General features: G+C 32.4%; 1 protein-coding gene across 1 annotated transcript in view; it reads right to left on the reverse strand.

Annotated features, from left to right (window-relative positions):
• LOC143074453 (epithelial sodium channel subunit beta-like) overlaps positions 1-15,805 on the reverse strand; it is a 45,226-nt gene that overhangs the window by 25,610 nt on the left and 3,811 nt on the right. The window contains exon 2 of the mRNA XM_076249905.1: positions 3,622-3,826. The gene's annotated coding sequence lies outside the window, so the exon portion shown is untranslated. The remainder of the gene's footprint in view (positions 1-3,621; positions 3,827-15,805) is intronic.

Genomic DNA, 15,805 nt, shown 5'->3' on the forward strand with positions numbered 1-15,805 from the left:
TGGAATTGTTAGATCTTCTCTCCAGACTCTCCAACTTCACCAATTGTACCAACACCTACTCCAACAGAAGCAGAACCAACTGCATTTACTATACAGAAAACTCTAGCCGCTATTTATAAACAGTTGGAAATATACAACGCAAGGCAGACAGAGATGGAACGTATTATTCTTTCGCAAAATCAGAAAATCGACTACCTGGTGGCCATGCAAAGACAGCAATCATTCCGTTTGACAGCACCTCCTACTCCAACTACGCCAAGAACTCCAACTTTCCACCAACGCCAGCTCCCAGACTTTGATACTCCTACTAGAGATGAAAGACCAGATACACCAGCTACTCCTTCTATTCCACCAGTCATGCCTTTATTTCTTCCTACAACTCCAACAGTACCCACAACAGTAAGATCCGTACCCATGCACCTATTCGCGGACATTCCCGAGGGAGTTCGTCTGTCAGAAAATGACCTAAACCAAGCAGCAAGCAGCTCGACCACACCTGGAGCTTTTGCCGTTTCGTTATTAAAGTATTTGTTTCAAGAACTCTTTACTGCAGACAACCTTAGGGTGTATTTTTCCTATAGAGGCGGTGGAAAGTTGAACAAAAGACCACTAGACGACACCAGAAAACAATATCTACGACGATATGTAACTGCATTCTATCCAAGTGTGACTTTAGATTCAGCATACACCGCTATGGTGATTGAGAAAATCAACCAGTTTCTACGTCGTCCCATCCAACAGAAGAAGTAAATGACATTTGTGTATTGATGACAATTGATGATTTTTTATTGTGTTATCTTAATATTTTAATATTGTTGATTAAATATTTGAATTTTTGAGGTAAAATAAATTATGATACAACCATACATCGTATTAATCTAGTTGATAAAATATAGACTTTGTTAAATGATAGATGATTGTTTGACGTCCAGTGGCAAGTTTTGTATATTCAGGACAAGTTTTAATATCTTTAATGTTGGTGTTGACAATTACGGTTTTTCCGTTGGTTTTGATTACGAATTTTGGTGCCCGAAAAAATCATATTCTCATCCATACTCTTACCATTCTACATTTTGAATCAATTGAAACGAAAACCAAAATAAAATTATTCACACAACCTTGTAATTCCGAGAAGAAGAAAAAAAAAATACAAAAAAGACCAATTAAATTCTGCTTTTTAATCTACAAAGAAAACGATACAAAACATGTACAACTTATCAATATAACTATTATTTTGATCAGAAGCATAATTCCAGAACATTACCGGTACACATTGTATGAAAATAAATTGACCTATTTATTATAGGATTACAATACTACGATGTTTCTGTTCTACATCCGGTCATAAAATTAATTGTGTGGGAATCGACATCTGTGTCAATTGAACACCTTGGTTTTATTATAATATATGCATGGTATGCAATCGTAAAATTCAAGGACCAGCAAAAGATTTATAGACCACGAAAGTAATGTTTTTAAATCGTCTTTTTAATTGACATAAATATGTCGAATTCTTAATATATTTATTGCCGTAATTTTCCCACGGTTATAGTTAATAGAGTGTGGCTTATTCATGAATAATAGACTTCATGGACATAATTTATTGTGTTCTTTCAAAAATATTAATAGGCAAAACAAAATCGACTTTATTATTGGTATAAAACGTAAAAAGACATTAAGTACATTTAGTTCATGAAGTTAAAGAGTACAAATTATATATAAAAAAAATCAAGATGGAAAACAATTAAAAGTGTTACCAACAGAAAAAAAGAAAAACAAATTATCTCACACGACAAAGCTAAAATATATTGTAATAAAGTTACATTGTACAATACATCTATATCATTTTCCGTCAATTACATCAGAATGAAATAATGATCATGTTTAAAAACCATTACCTGATTTACACAGGTAGATAAAAAGCGTTCAACCGTAACAGATCGATTAGCACGTGCTGGTCTTTAGTGTCGGTTAAGGATGAAAGGGGTCATGTAGGTAGCTGTACCTGACAAATAATTGATTTATGACTGTCGGACATATGTCCGAAATGTCCGAGATGAGATGACGGACATGTAAGAAGTCCGACTATCGTCGTAGTAAGTCTCTAAATGTACTGTATATACAGTGATTTAGTTACAAAAGATAATTTACTACTAATATGGATTTCTTAAACCCCATCACCCTCACTTATCCAAAAACTAAAACAAATACAGAGATCAAAGGAAAACATGTATAACGTTAATCAAAATATTGCATGAATACAATAGGAGCTTCAATACTATTCTTTATTGACAGCACGTAAAAACTATGATGTCAAACCTAAAGTAAATGATTCCTTTTCTGCTTTAACCACTCTACAACTTTAGACATAAGAAGTGAGGCTCATAATTTTAAAGAATGTAGTGTATATCCAATAATCTTGAAGCTAATTGAGTTATATATGTTTACGACCATTACAAGATCGTGTGTTATTCGGACAATGACATCTGACCAAAAGATAAAAAAAACAACCTCTAAATACTAAAATCCAATTAAAATTCAAAACTGAAAGTACATTATCAAAAGGCTAATTAAAAACTCTAACATATCACACGAATTGAAACCAACGGTCATATCTCTGACTTGGTACAGGAATTTCATTATGTTAATATATATCAACTAAAGAGCTTAACTAAAAATAAAAAGCCTGTAGAAAGTGTTAACAAGTTTTATGTGAACATTTGTTATGTGAAATGTTTTCATCACTATTATTACATGAAGTTCAACAGTACGAATACCTAGACCATTGCCACAAAAACAAAATACATCATCGATTTACAAAGCATTTATGTGTTAATGTGCTAATTGTTTCGAATTAGACGTATATTTTATAGGCACAACACAAAGTCAGTGTGACCAATTTTTAGCTTGATATATATGTCTGAGGAGTTTTATAAAGAGATAACATTCTCCAGTTTGTACAGGGATACAGTAATAGAATAACACACCATATGATGCATGTAAAGTAAATAGGTTATCTCAATACCTACGATAATCAGATAAAAGATGATAAAAAACGAAACTAAACATACTAAATAAAAAGCCTTTCCCATTAAATCTTTTATATATATTTATAGTTTTTCATATTCATTGTTTTGCTGATTAGTTGATTTGTTTAATACTTATCATTCAGTGGCAAATATGTAATACATGTTCAGAACATGCAGAATGATGTGTTGTATTGGGTAATAATTACATTAGATGTATGTTTCATTATAATATTGTATTCTGATTGGCTAACTTCACATCACGTGTTATTCCGTAAGCAGTTGCATTGCTCAATACAACTTTTCACTCATGATAACACGTCCTCCAACAATAAAGTGCACAGGTGAATTAAATAATAAAATATATAAAATTCGTGTTTTCATGAACATAGCTAAAAAATGTAATTATAAGTATTGAATGCTTCTTTTTGTAACTCTATAGGGTTGTTAAAGCGTTGACCGTGCGTACATTTTTAGAATGAAGCTCGTCCGCGCTTCATACAAAATGTACTTCGGTCAACGCTTTTACACTCCAATAAATTTACAAAAAGAAGCATTCAATTCTTAATTGATATATAATTATTAAAACACATACATTACGTATATCAACAGTTCCATTTTTTAATCCATCAACTGCAGCTTGGTTTCTTTTTATTATTTTTATTAAATGGGTCGCTAGTTCGACATCATCTTTGTATGCTTCTATCTTTCTATGGCTCAGTGGATTCAAGTCGCAAAATGATATTGATGGAAAATAAGGATCTGCATTGAGAGTTGACACCTTTCTATTTATCTTGTAACTACAATGACAGAAGTAAATTTCAAGTTTCTTGATTAAGATTTTAACACCATTTTAACTGCTGTACCCCTATTTTTTACAGATTTACCTATGCTGTTGTTTTTACCCAAAAGTTGATAATGGAAATGCTTGAAATTACTCCTACACCCCTGCCTTTGGTACATATGTAACACTCAGAAACGTGTCCTCCCCCCCCCCCCCCAAACGTGTCCGATTTGCCCAAACGTGTCCATATTGACGTCACTGAAACCAAAACATGTATGGGCGCCCAAACGTGTCCATTTTGCAACTAACCCCCAAACGTGTCCAATCCCCAAACGTGTCCATATCAAGCGTTATTTGGTTATTGCTATTTCATTAATGTATAATAATTTTACCATTTCATTAGAAATAAAGATAAATCGTAAGGTCTTTTTTAATCCGGCAGTATAAGCTGGGTAAAAGTGGGGGCGTCATTTCGGCTATGTCGTATGTAAGCAAACATGTTTATATAAACTGTACATAGTATACTTGGTCAAAATGTCCCTTTCTCTGCGCATTAGAACTTAATTTTCTTTTCTGTCAATATGCATGAAACAATTGGAAAATACGCAATCAACAGTCTAAAGTTTATACACTAGAAATGTAAAATCATTAAAACTTGTATGTTCTCTCTAAATATGCATGAAATATTTGCAACTGGACAATACGCAATCAACAGTTTAAAGTTAATTTATACACTACAACTGTAAAATTTTAAAACATTAAAACTTGTATGTTCTCTCTAAATATGCATGACATACTTGAAACTTGAAATACGCAATCAACAGTCTAAAGTTAATAGAAACAGTACAAATTTAATTTGCAATACATTTTCATTGTGCCATTTTTATCTAGTGTCTGTTTATTTGAAAACAGAAGTCTGTTATATCATCTTTAACAGTGTAAAAAATGCCTCGTCTAGGACACTTATCTATTTGTATTACTACACCTCTTCGCTAGAAACCGCTACTAAAAACAGCAGTCCCTGTGTTCATAGCAGGATTGTTTCTGTAATCAATGATATCTCCTTTATTGTAATATTTATAGCTGGTCATATCGTCCAGGAAGTTTTACTAAACAATTTCAGAGGATACATTTGTCAAAAATCAAAATACTGCGTGATACCAGTTTTGACAAATGTGGACTGGCTCTCGGTATAATAATACATTTGGAGAACCTATCTAAATTTTTAACATGATGTCAATCAAATAATGCATGAAATATTTGGCACTGGACGTTATGTTTAATCGTGTGTCTTAAGTGACGCTCGAAACCTAAAATTTATTAAAAAAAAACTGAATAACAATTATGATTTGAAGAGCTTTTAAAATATAAAAACTGTTGAATAAATGGAAGTGAATTTTGCTGAACGATCGCCGTCGGATTGATATAAAAGACATCACCGGAGTTTATAATACACAAATAATTTACACAGTAAACAATTAATTCAACTACCTTTAATTTTTTGTATGTTCGCTATTAATGATCATAAAATACTTGCAACTGGACAATAACTAATTTCAGTCAAAATTTAATTCATATGATACAGATTAAATTTGTAATTATGATAATCATTAACAACAGGCATTGAACAAACTAATGCTAATAAATGGCTACCTCATCATTTGCTTCCCTCTTAATAGAATTGCCGTAAACGTTATCGATTTCATTTAGGACACACATGTATTAGCGATAAACGACGTGAGACGTTCTGGCGTGTAATAGTGGACACGTTTTGGCGATTAACAATTATTGGACACGGTTGGGGGTTCTAAAATTGGACACGTTTGGGGAATATAATGGATATTACGGACACGTTTGGGGAGAATAGACACGTTTGGGGAATCGGGCACATTTGGGGGGAAGGACATATTTGGGAGTGTGACACATATTTGTGCACTCTCGCTAAATACATACATATGAGTGTACGATTGACATGCATTAGTATACACTAACTTACTGAATATTGCAGGACATTTCCATGGATAGATGGATAGACCTTTCAATTTTCTTTTTTTTGTCACAAATTAACAAAAAAACTTCAAACTTTAACATTGTAACATAACTCATTTTAATTTAGAAGTTATATCCCCGTATAGTATTGCTCTTATTATTGAGAAATATCTGAAACCGTAAAAGTTATTAATTTGTTTTCTTTTTTCATCTATCTGCTTAATTCTCAGGATGTTTCAGTCAATTGTGACAAAATCGATTCCATTACACGTTAATGAATGTCTTTGATTATTTGCTTTTGCCTTAGTGAAATGAAATCACATTGCATCCTATTAAACGTCAGTGGTAAAGACAAATTCTTTGAGGTCCAAAGTTCAAAAGCATGATGAAGTCAGGTAAATGGTCATGATATTGAAAAAAAATATTTTAACTTTGCGTGTTACATGTATCACTATTTCTTGTAGATTGAGTTAATAATAAATGGTCTTTTTGAAAATGTGAGTAACGACAAAGCTCCATTTATAACATTTGAAGAGAATTACTCCGTTTACATTGACTACAAGTTTTAGTTTAGCTGATTGACAGTAAAATGCCTAAACTATACATATTTTGCTAGATACGTATAAGCTTGGATCCACGACATTCGACCCAGATTGTGATTTCAATGTCAGCTGAAATTGACACAAAGACTGAACATTGATTGTGAACACACTTCACACTAATAGTACTCAATTGTACGAGATACACAATTAAATATATATAGTTATATGAATCTTTGGGCAGATGCATATGACTTCACGCCTTGGTTCAAATGTATTAAATGATATTTAAGTTTTTTTTTAATGTAATTTTATACACGTAATCCTTGATTATAGCTTAAGGAGGCTCGCGGGTACAACAATTTAAGAAAAATAAATAAATATTCATTTTTTCATTACAAATATTATTTATTACACTATTAGTAATTATGATATGGTACAAAAATTACCCAACAAAATCGATTCGGTTTGGCCCCAGATGACTTTAAAAGTGTTTATATCATTGAAAAAGGACCAAATTATCTCCCTTTGGTGGAAAAATGCCATTTTGTGGCATAAAAATTGACATATTTTTTTTAACTAATTGGTGACCAATATTTTTATTATTGTTTTCAAATAAGCTGTACATGAACTAAATAATTCTAAAAATTAAGCAATTTCCGTAATTTAGTTCTATTTTATTTCGATATTACTCACATTTCTCCTATTAGTTCAACAGAAAAAAAAGGATATTAACAAAAATGTATGCTTCTTTCGGAAGTTTAAATGAACGTTGACACCATTTTTTATTTAATTTTTCTATTAAGTATATGATAAATATAAAAAAGAAGATGTGGTATGATTGGCAATGAAGCAACTATCCACAAAAGACCAAAATGACACAGACATTAACAACTATAGGTCACCGTACCGCCTTCAACAATGAGCAGAGCCCATACCGCATAGTCAGCTATAAAAGGCCCCGATAAAACAATGTAAAACAATTCAAACGAGAAAACTAACGGCCTTATTTATGTAAAAAAAATGAACGAAAAACAAATATGTAACACAAAAACAAACGACAACCACTGAATTACAGGCTCCTGACTTGGAACAGGCACATACATAAATAATGTGGAGGGGTTAAACATGTTAGCGGGATCCCAACCCTCCCCTTAACCTGGGACAGTGGTATAACAGTACAACATAAGAACGAACTATAAAAATCAGTTGAAAAAGGCTTAACTCATCAGACAAAAATACAAGTGGACGTGGCCCGGTACTTATACATCCCGACACAAAAAGACACAATGAACAGATCTGGGAGTACTTGCAGTTATCTGACAGCTAGTTCAAAGCCACTAACAACAAATAAAAAAATCATGCAACTAAGACTTAACTATCAATCCGTACACATTCAACATCCAATGGATTTAGTGTAAAGATAAAGTTCATTTTTAAAATATATAGGGAAATCCTATATTAGAAAAAAAAAATTATACCCGCGAGCCCCCTTAATGTGGTATGTTAGCTTTAGGCTTGAAGATAAGTCATCATATAGAAGATCAACTAACAGTCATCTTTTGTAAAACAAAAGTAACCAATTTTTCAGAGTATCTTTTATTTTTTATCAATTTATGAAATAGGATCGTTCAATAAGTTTAAGAATGCATTATGCTAAATGAACAATAATTGGATAATCTTCAATATCATGTATTTTGAAGAATCAGTTTTGGCTAACCAATTATATATAGAACCTAGTAAGTATGAAAGATTGTATTTATTTGTACTTTGACCATTTCTTTGGAATGCTATACATCAACAATTTTACTCTCCTTGTTAATCGTAAATATCTGATTGAAGAATAACATTTTATTTTCATTGGGAGTTCTTTAAAGTCATCTTTTCAAGAGGGATTATTTGATAAAAAGAACCGCTCCTGGACAGGTTCTGTCATATCTTTGTGGAAATTAGATAAATAATATAGGGGGTTGTCAGAGTTCTGGGAGTTAAAAAAAATGTAAAGAGATACATGTATTAAAAACAACATAAAATAAATATTGGTTAACAAAATTTATTACAAAATTTGGCCTTTTAAACTAAGATCAGAGTTAGTTAGCTAATTTAAATTTGTTGAAAAAGAAAAGAAAAAGAGTGGAAACTATGAATTAAATGCTTAAGATTTTAAGAAACTCTGTATGTACAATTTATACATTGGTGCTTCATCCTAAATAATGCATGGGAATTAAATGGTGATAAACATGTTATTATAATTAAGGAAAAAAACTCTATATATTTTTCTCACAATATTTTCTACTATTTTATGTTTTTCGTGACGTTAATTCGTTTACTGAATTATATAAATTGCACATCATTACATTGGTGATAAGGAGAAAAAACAGCACATCCAGTGGTAGTTTTTATCATTAACGATGGTTTGAAAAAAACAAGATAATGCTGTTTGATATCTTTACTCGTGTGTAATTTTGGGGCACTTCATAGCTTGCTGTTCGATTTAAGCCTAGGCTCCATTGAAGACCCTCTCTTGAAATGTAATGGTTTACTTTTATAATTGTGACTTCGATGGAGAGTTGTCTCATTGGCACTAATACCACATCTGCCTATGTATCCTTTTCTTCATTATGTGACCATACAACTCAAAACTTTGGGAACATATTCTTCAAATAAGTATAAAAAAAATAATTGTTTGATTGGTGATTCGGTATTTTTTACCTCAATTTCCCCATTTGAATATAAAGAAAATGTTGATTTAAGCCCACATATTGACAACATTAGATCGGATTTAAAACTTCTTATTCTTTGAGGGACATGGATAATGTTGATGATTGGAGTTCACATTTGATTATCATAAAACTTGTGACCAAAATACCATAAGAATATCAGGATTAGTTGCGATACTTAAATATCAGGAGAAAATCATGATTTTCTTTTTAAACATGATCGATGAAGATTCCATAGTTGTTTCAACAATGACAATTTAATTGTTGTCTGTATATACCATTAGCTATGCAATCTTCAATAGTATTTAAATGACAACATCTAGCACTTATATATGTTATACTCTAAGGACTGATACAAATAAAAATTCTGACCATTGAACACTTTTTGTTTCGTCCTAGAGGCAAATCAATAATTTTATCATCAGTTATCGATCTTCTTTTCGATTATGATATAAAGGAATGATTATTTCCTTGAGCAAACTTGTTAAAACTATAAGTTTTGTCGGATCCAAACGTTTAGGAATCTCAATGAAGTCCTTAGATGTTCGGTTTCAAAAGGACACGTTTCAACGACTACGATCTAATGATAAATCATTATTTATGCATAACGGTGGTACAAGCTGAGGTTTTTTACTTACAAAAATACACATTGTTTCAGTTAAAAAAATAATCAAAGGAATCATCGAATGCGATCTGTTTAAACACATTTCATTTGTATTTTTCGATATGTCTGCAATATACTGAAGATTGGAGGAAAACCCCAAAGTGTAAAACTGAACCTTTCTAAACTTTTCCGTTTATAAATTTGAAATGATCAGTAAACTCATGTTGCCTTTTTCAATTCCAAAGTAATAAGCAAAGTTGACCAATGACGAATTTGGATATATATTTTTGTCCTTTTAGTCATAAAACTCAACAACTTTTTAAATTCATCTACGGCCTTGGCGTTCAAATATTTGACTTTGAGCGTTTCTTATGATGGTAAAAGCGCTTCGGACGCATTCAAATTATAACGTGTTGATTTCATTGTTTTGAGGTGTCATATTACAGAATTAGAGTAGCCGTGTAAGTACATTGAGTACTTGTGTTGAAATATTTGGGGAAGTTAATGGTTAAGAAACAGCAATCACAGTCAATCAAAATCAAACAAAATCAATGAATATGTATGTTTGACTAATAACATCATATTTTTGTTCTAAGTTTATGCTATTATTTCTAAATAACATATGATAGGAATTGTTATCAAAAATCAAACAAATGACAAATGATCGACAACTGACATCAAAACGTAAAAAAAACGTAAAAAGGCTTGTCAGACCCATAAGCCTCAACATAATTTATCTTATCTCTCTTTTAGTTTTACTGAGAATAATTTTTGTTATTCACATAAGCGAAAAAAGACATGTTATACACAATTCTTGTCAATTTATCAAAACTTTTTCGTATGTTAATATAAATTAAAAAACGTTACATACCTTGAAAATTGAATGCTGAGTATATAAATTTGTCTGATGCACATACAAAAACTAGTCATAACAATACACAACCATACCAGTCTTCCTATCATAAGTTTACTAGATATAATCCGGTTTACACCATGAAAAGTAGTATACTCTGCAAATCTTCTAAAAAGAGTTCTCACATCCGAAGCCGACATCATTCTTTCATATATTGATTACATGACACTATTACTAATTTTCGCCATATAATAGAAATTATCACTTTTAACATCAGTAATTTAACGTCTACCTTTATGAACTATTCTCAAGCTCTTTCTGTATATAGTAATATATTACACAAAAGACAAATAAATTAATATGTTGAATGGTGCCATCAGATTTGATATAGAATGTCTAAGTAACTGCTGGCTTAACTGTTTAATACGTTTGGGAATCTCAGTGTATGTTATCGCGTAGAAAGAAAAATCCTATAATGAGTTTTGAATAACACTGATTCCGATACTGACTCATAAGATAACCTTTCAGTGATCTATGACCTCACAACAAAAGAAAATGTAAAACTCAAAATGTCCCATATAATTTGGAGATTTAAAAAAAATAAATTAAACCGTCGTTTTGGTCTATTCACGTTATCCTATCTAATACTTCAATCAGTCATTCAATATCAAGGAATTTAATGAGACTATCATACAAGTGACATATTTAGCTAGCTATATCATGTGTAAAACTAGGTTTAATCTACCATTTTCTACATAAGAAAATACCTGTACCTACTCAGAAATATTACAGTTGTTATCCATTTGTTTGTTGTGTCTGAGCTTTTGGTTACCCGAGGGTATCACCAGCCCAGTAGTCAACACTTTGGAGTTGACATGAATATCAATAATGTGGTCATTTTTACTTTCCTGCTTACTGAACTTTAAATTTTTCGAAAAATTAAGGATTTTCTTATCCAAGGCATAAGTTACCTTAGCCGTATTTTGCATAATTTTTTGGAATTTTGGATTCTCAATGCTCTTCAATTTTTTACCTGTTTGGCTCAATAAATATTTTGATATGAGCGCTAGCTAGCGTCACTGATGAGTCTAATGTAGACGAAACGCGCGTCTGGCTTACTAAATTATAATCCTGGTACATTTGATAACATCTTTTGCTTCTGCCAATTGATAACATACTTTCCGTGATGAAATGTCCCCGGATTTCGGTACTTTTTTTATTTAGCTTTTTATTTTTCAAACGAGATAGCGGCTCTATTCGATTTAACAAAAAATGGGTGATCGTTGATCCTTCGGGTCAAACAATATGGTTCATTTGTCTAAATATAGAAAAACGGTGACGGGTTTTTATATTTGGTAATTTTTGCGTATTATTTTGCTTATTTCATTAGATATCGAAAACTTTAAATTGCAAAAATTATCAATAAGGAAGACCATATTTTTATCTTTTCTTAAAGTTTTTAAACAATGATGATATTTTTACGCCTTTTTTTTTTGCGTTTTTGTTTCGTTTTATTTTTAGATAGTAATAATAAGTTACCAGAACAAAAATATCAGCACAAGGTCCTTTATCAATATGTAAAATGACATGTCAGGTAGACTGCTTATTTGTGTTACTGCTCTTTATTGTAGATTTTTGCCATTGGTTTTCTATTCTATCTACTTTTGGTGACATTTTTACAGTAATGTAGACTCTTTATTTTCATAGTTGATAATTTTTTTTTTACTTTTGAGAAAAATTGGATGTAATTCTAAAGAATATTTGTCTTTTGTTTAACATTTGAACTATTGGTTCACCTTAACCATCGAAATTCATTTAATATTTAAAAAAAAAGATGTGGTATGATTGCCAATGAGACAACTCTCCATAAGAGACCGAATGAAACAGAAATTAACAACTATGGGTCACTGTACGGCAATGAGCAAAGTCCATACCGCATAGTCAGCTATTAAAGGGCAAGAAATAACAATGTAAAACAATTCAAACGAGAAAACGAACGACATGATTTATGTACAAAATATGAACGAACAAATTATGTAACACATAAACAAACGACAACCACTGAATTACAGTTTCATAACATAGGACAGACACATACATAAAGAATGTGGCGGAGTTAAACATGTTAGCGAAATCTGTGACTGATAAACAGAAACTATAAACAAAAAACATGTTTAGGAAGACAAGACCTACAAATTTGTCGACAAAGTCGAAACTGCCAAGACACTCTTTTATAGAGTTATAGCCCTTAAATAACAATTTTACATAATGATTGTGTTCTAAAAACATACTATAATTGAACTCATCATAAATACCACAATTGAAATTTGTATTTGAAAAAGACTCATCAGTGTCACTCCAATACAAAAGTTAAAAAGGCTGAATAAAGTACGAAGCTGGAGAGCATTGAGGACAAACAATGACTCAACGTTTTGAAGAAAGAAACTGAATTCTGAAGAGAAAAAAAATATATCAGCAATGAAGGCAACAGTGGTATACCGGTGTTCAAAAGTCATTATTCGTTTTAGAGAAAACAAATCTGGGTTACGAAATTAACCGAGGGAAACAAATCAGTTATAAGAGGAAAACAAAGTTACAACAATTTAATGATTATTTTGACTACAATCGATAAGACAGCAGATTATCAAACAGAAACCATAAAAAAAACATCAAACATAAATATTCAAATTGTGAACGTACAAATTACCGAGACAAGTCGTAAATAATTGAAATTCACATACAAACTTCATAAACAGGAGTTTGCACCTTACGCAGAAACTGCTCCATTAGAGTTATGAGGAGCAAAGATAAAAAAGATACTACGTAAATTATATTTACACCACCACGAGTTGGTTGGTCTGTTTGATGTGTCTGTGTCTGAAATATACGGAGCCCTGTTGGTCTCACACAGATTATAAAGTGTCTTTTAAAGTCCTGCGCTGAAAATGTGTAAGGTCTACCGCTGGAGATGTAAAGTCTAGCGTAAGAGATGTAAAGTCCAGCGCTGACGATGTAAAGTCTAGCGCTGGAGATGTAAAGTTAAGCGCTGAAGATGTAAAGTCTTGCGCTGGAGATGTGTAAAATCTAGCGCTAGAGATGTAAAGTCTGGCGCTGGGGATGTAAAGTCTAGCGCTGGAGATGTGTAAAATCTAGCGCTGGAGATATGCAAAGTCTAGCGCTGGAGATGTAAAATCAAGCGCTGGAGATGTAAAGGCAAACTATTTAATTTTTCTGAAACATTTTACTTATTTATACATGAATTAAGAAAGATATTCCTTTTTTACAGTGCTTCTTGAAAAACTGCAATAAAATGTTTAGGGTAGGGGATAACAATAAGGGTAGGTAGGGAAATAGGAAACATTGGTATATTTTGTCTTGCCATGGCCTAAACTGGAATCAATATGTCAAACGATTTCTCCGTAGAAATTTTTTTTTGCCTGCTTTTTCCATAGGGTTATATGTTAAACTATGTTCGGCTGTGGTGGCCATCTTTGATTTCCGATCGGCACCAAAATTATAAAATCAATGAAGGGCCATCATTTAATCATTCATGCATAAATTTGATTCAATATGTCATAAGGTCTCTCTTTACATCTCCAGCGCTTGACTTTACATCTCCAGTGCTTGACTTTACATCTCCAGCGCTTGACTTTACATATCCAGCGCCAGACTTTACATCTCCAGCGCCTGATTTTACATCTCCAGCGCTTCACTTTACATCTCCAGCACTTGACTTTACATCTTCAGCGCTAGACTTTACATCTCCAGCGCTTGACTTTACATCTCCAGCGCTTGACTTTACATCTTCAGCGCTAGAATTTACATCTCCAGCGCTTGACTTTACATCTCCAGTGCTTGACTTTACATCTCCAGCGCTTCATTTTACATCTCCAGCGCTTGACTTTACATCTTCAGCGCCAGAATTTACATCTCCAGCGCTTGATTTAACATCTTCAGCGCTAGACTTTACATCTCCAGCGCTTGATTTTACATCTCCAGCGCTTGACTTTACATCTCCAGCGCTAGACTTTGCATATCTCCAGCTCTAGATTTTACACATCTCCAGCGCTAGACTTTACATCCCAAGCGCTAGACTTCACATCTTCAGCGCTTGACTTTACATCTCCAGCGCTAGACTTGAGATCTCCAGCGCTGGACTTTACATCTCCAGCGCTAGACTTTACATCTTCAGCGCTGGACTTTACATCTCCAGCACTAGATTTAACATCTCTAGCGCTAGACTTTACATCTTCAGCGCTAGACTTTACACATCTTCAGCGCAGGACTTTAAAAGACACTTTATAATCTGTGTGAGACCAACGGGGCTCCGTAGAAATAGGTAACGACATTTTTACTATGTCTTTGATTGTGGATTTTTTCTACGCTATCTGGGCTACTAAGTACCGAAATTGACATATTCCCGAACATGACTGTTTTGTATAGTGTTATGTCGCATTGCTACTAGACGAATCTCGTTATTTTTACATCCAACATTCAAGTATTTAGTTGTTATGTTTTTTTTGTGAGTCTGGTTGGTTATTTGGTTATGTCTCATTCACTTGAAATGCATATAAGTTTGTTTCTAAATATTTCCAATTTTTAATTTGAAATATTGGAGCAAATACAGTTATTAATTGTTCAGGACTAATGGGTATTTCAACCAGATATTGCGTATGGTCTTTAACGAGACCTCAGGTAAACGAACTACATGTTGCTTTCGTTAATTGAAATCAAAACTATTAATTCAGTCTTGTAAATGAGTATAGAAAATAATCGTAACCATTGAATTTGATGTTTAAAATGAACCTGATTAAGTAAACAAAGCATATAAAGGCTTAAACCCAAGTGGTCTCCTATTAGATAGATGACTAATGAATAATTGATCTTTCAATCATTCATTAAGAATTACGGGTTACGGCACTTATAACACAATGTATACTATCAAATACCTTCGATTCACAACCCCCCTCAGGAAATATCGCATTATTAGAATTGAATGGTTGCTTACTTCGTGATTAGATAAAATCATGGCTAAAATTATTAACGTCCTTAATAAATTTGAGAAAACTGAAGTCACGATCGTAATTGTAATTCCATGATTTCAAGTTTGTATGTTTATCTATGTTGGCATAACACGATCATTTTACAGTTCCTTTATTTAGTGTTCCTCTTATAATAGTGTTCTTTAAAGTCGTTGTCAGTGGGTTTTTGTTTCTTCTAAAAAGTTGAGTGTGCCTTCTGTATCGTTCGCCTCTATTTTCAGTTGTATGTCACATTCAACCTTTTCCTG

Source organism: Mytilus galloprovincialis, chromosome 5 (assembly GCF_965363235.1).
Source record: "Mytilus galloprovincialis chromosome 5, xbMytGall1.hap1.1, whole genome shotgun sequence".
NCBI classification, from domain to species: domain Eukaryota; kingdom Metazoa; phylum Mollusca; class Bivalvia; order Mytilida; family Mytilidae; genus Mytilus; species Mytilus galloprovincialis.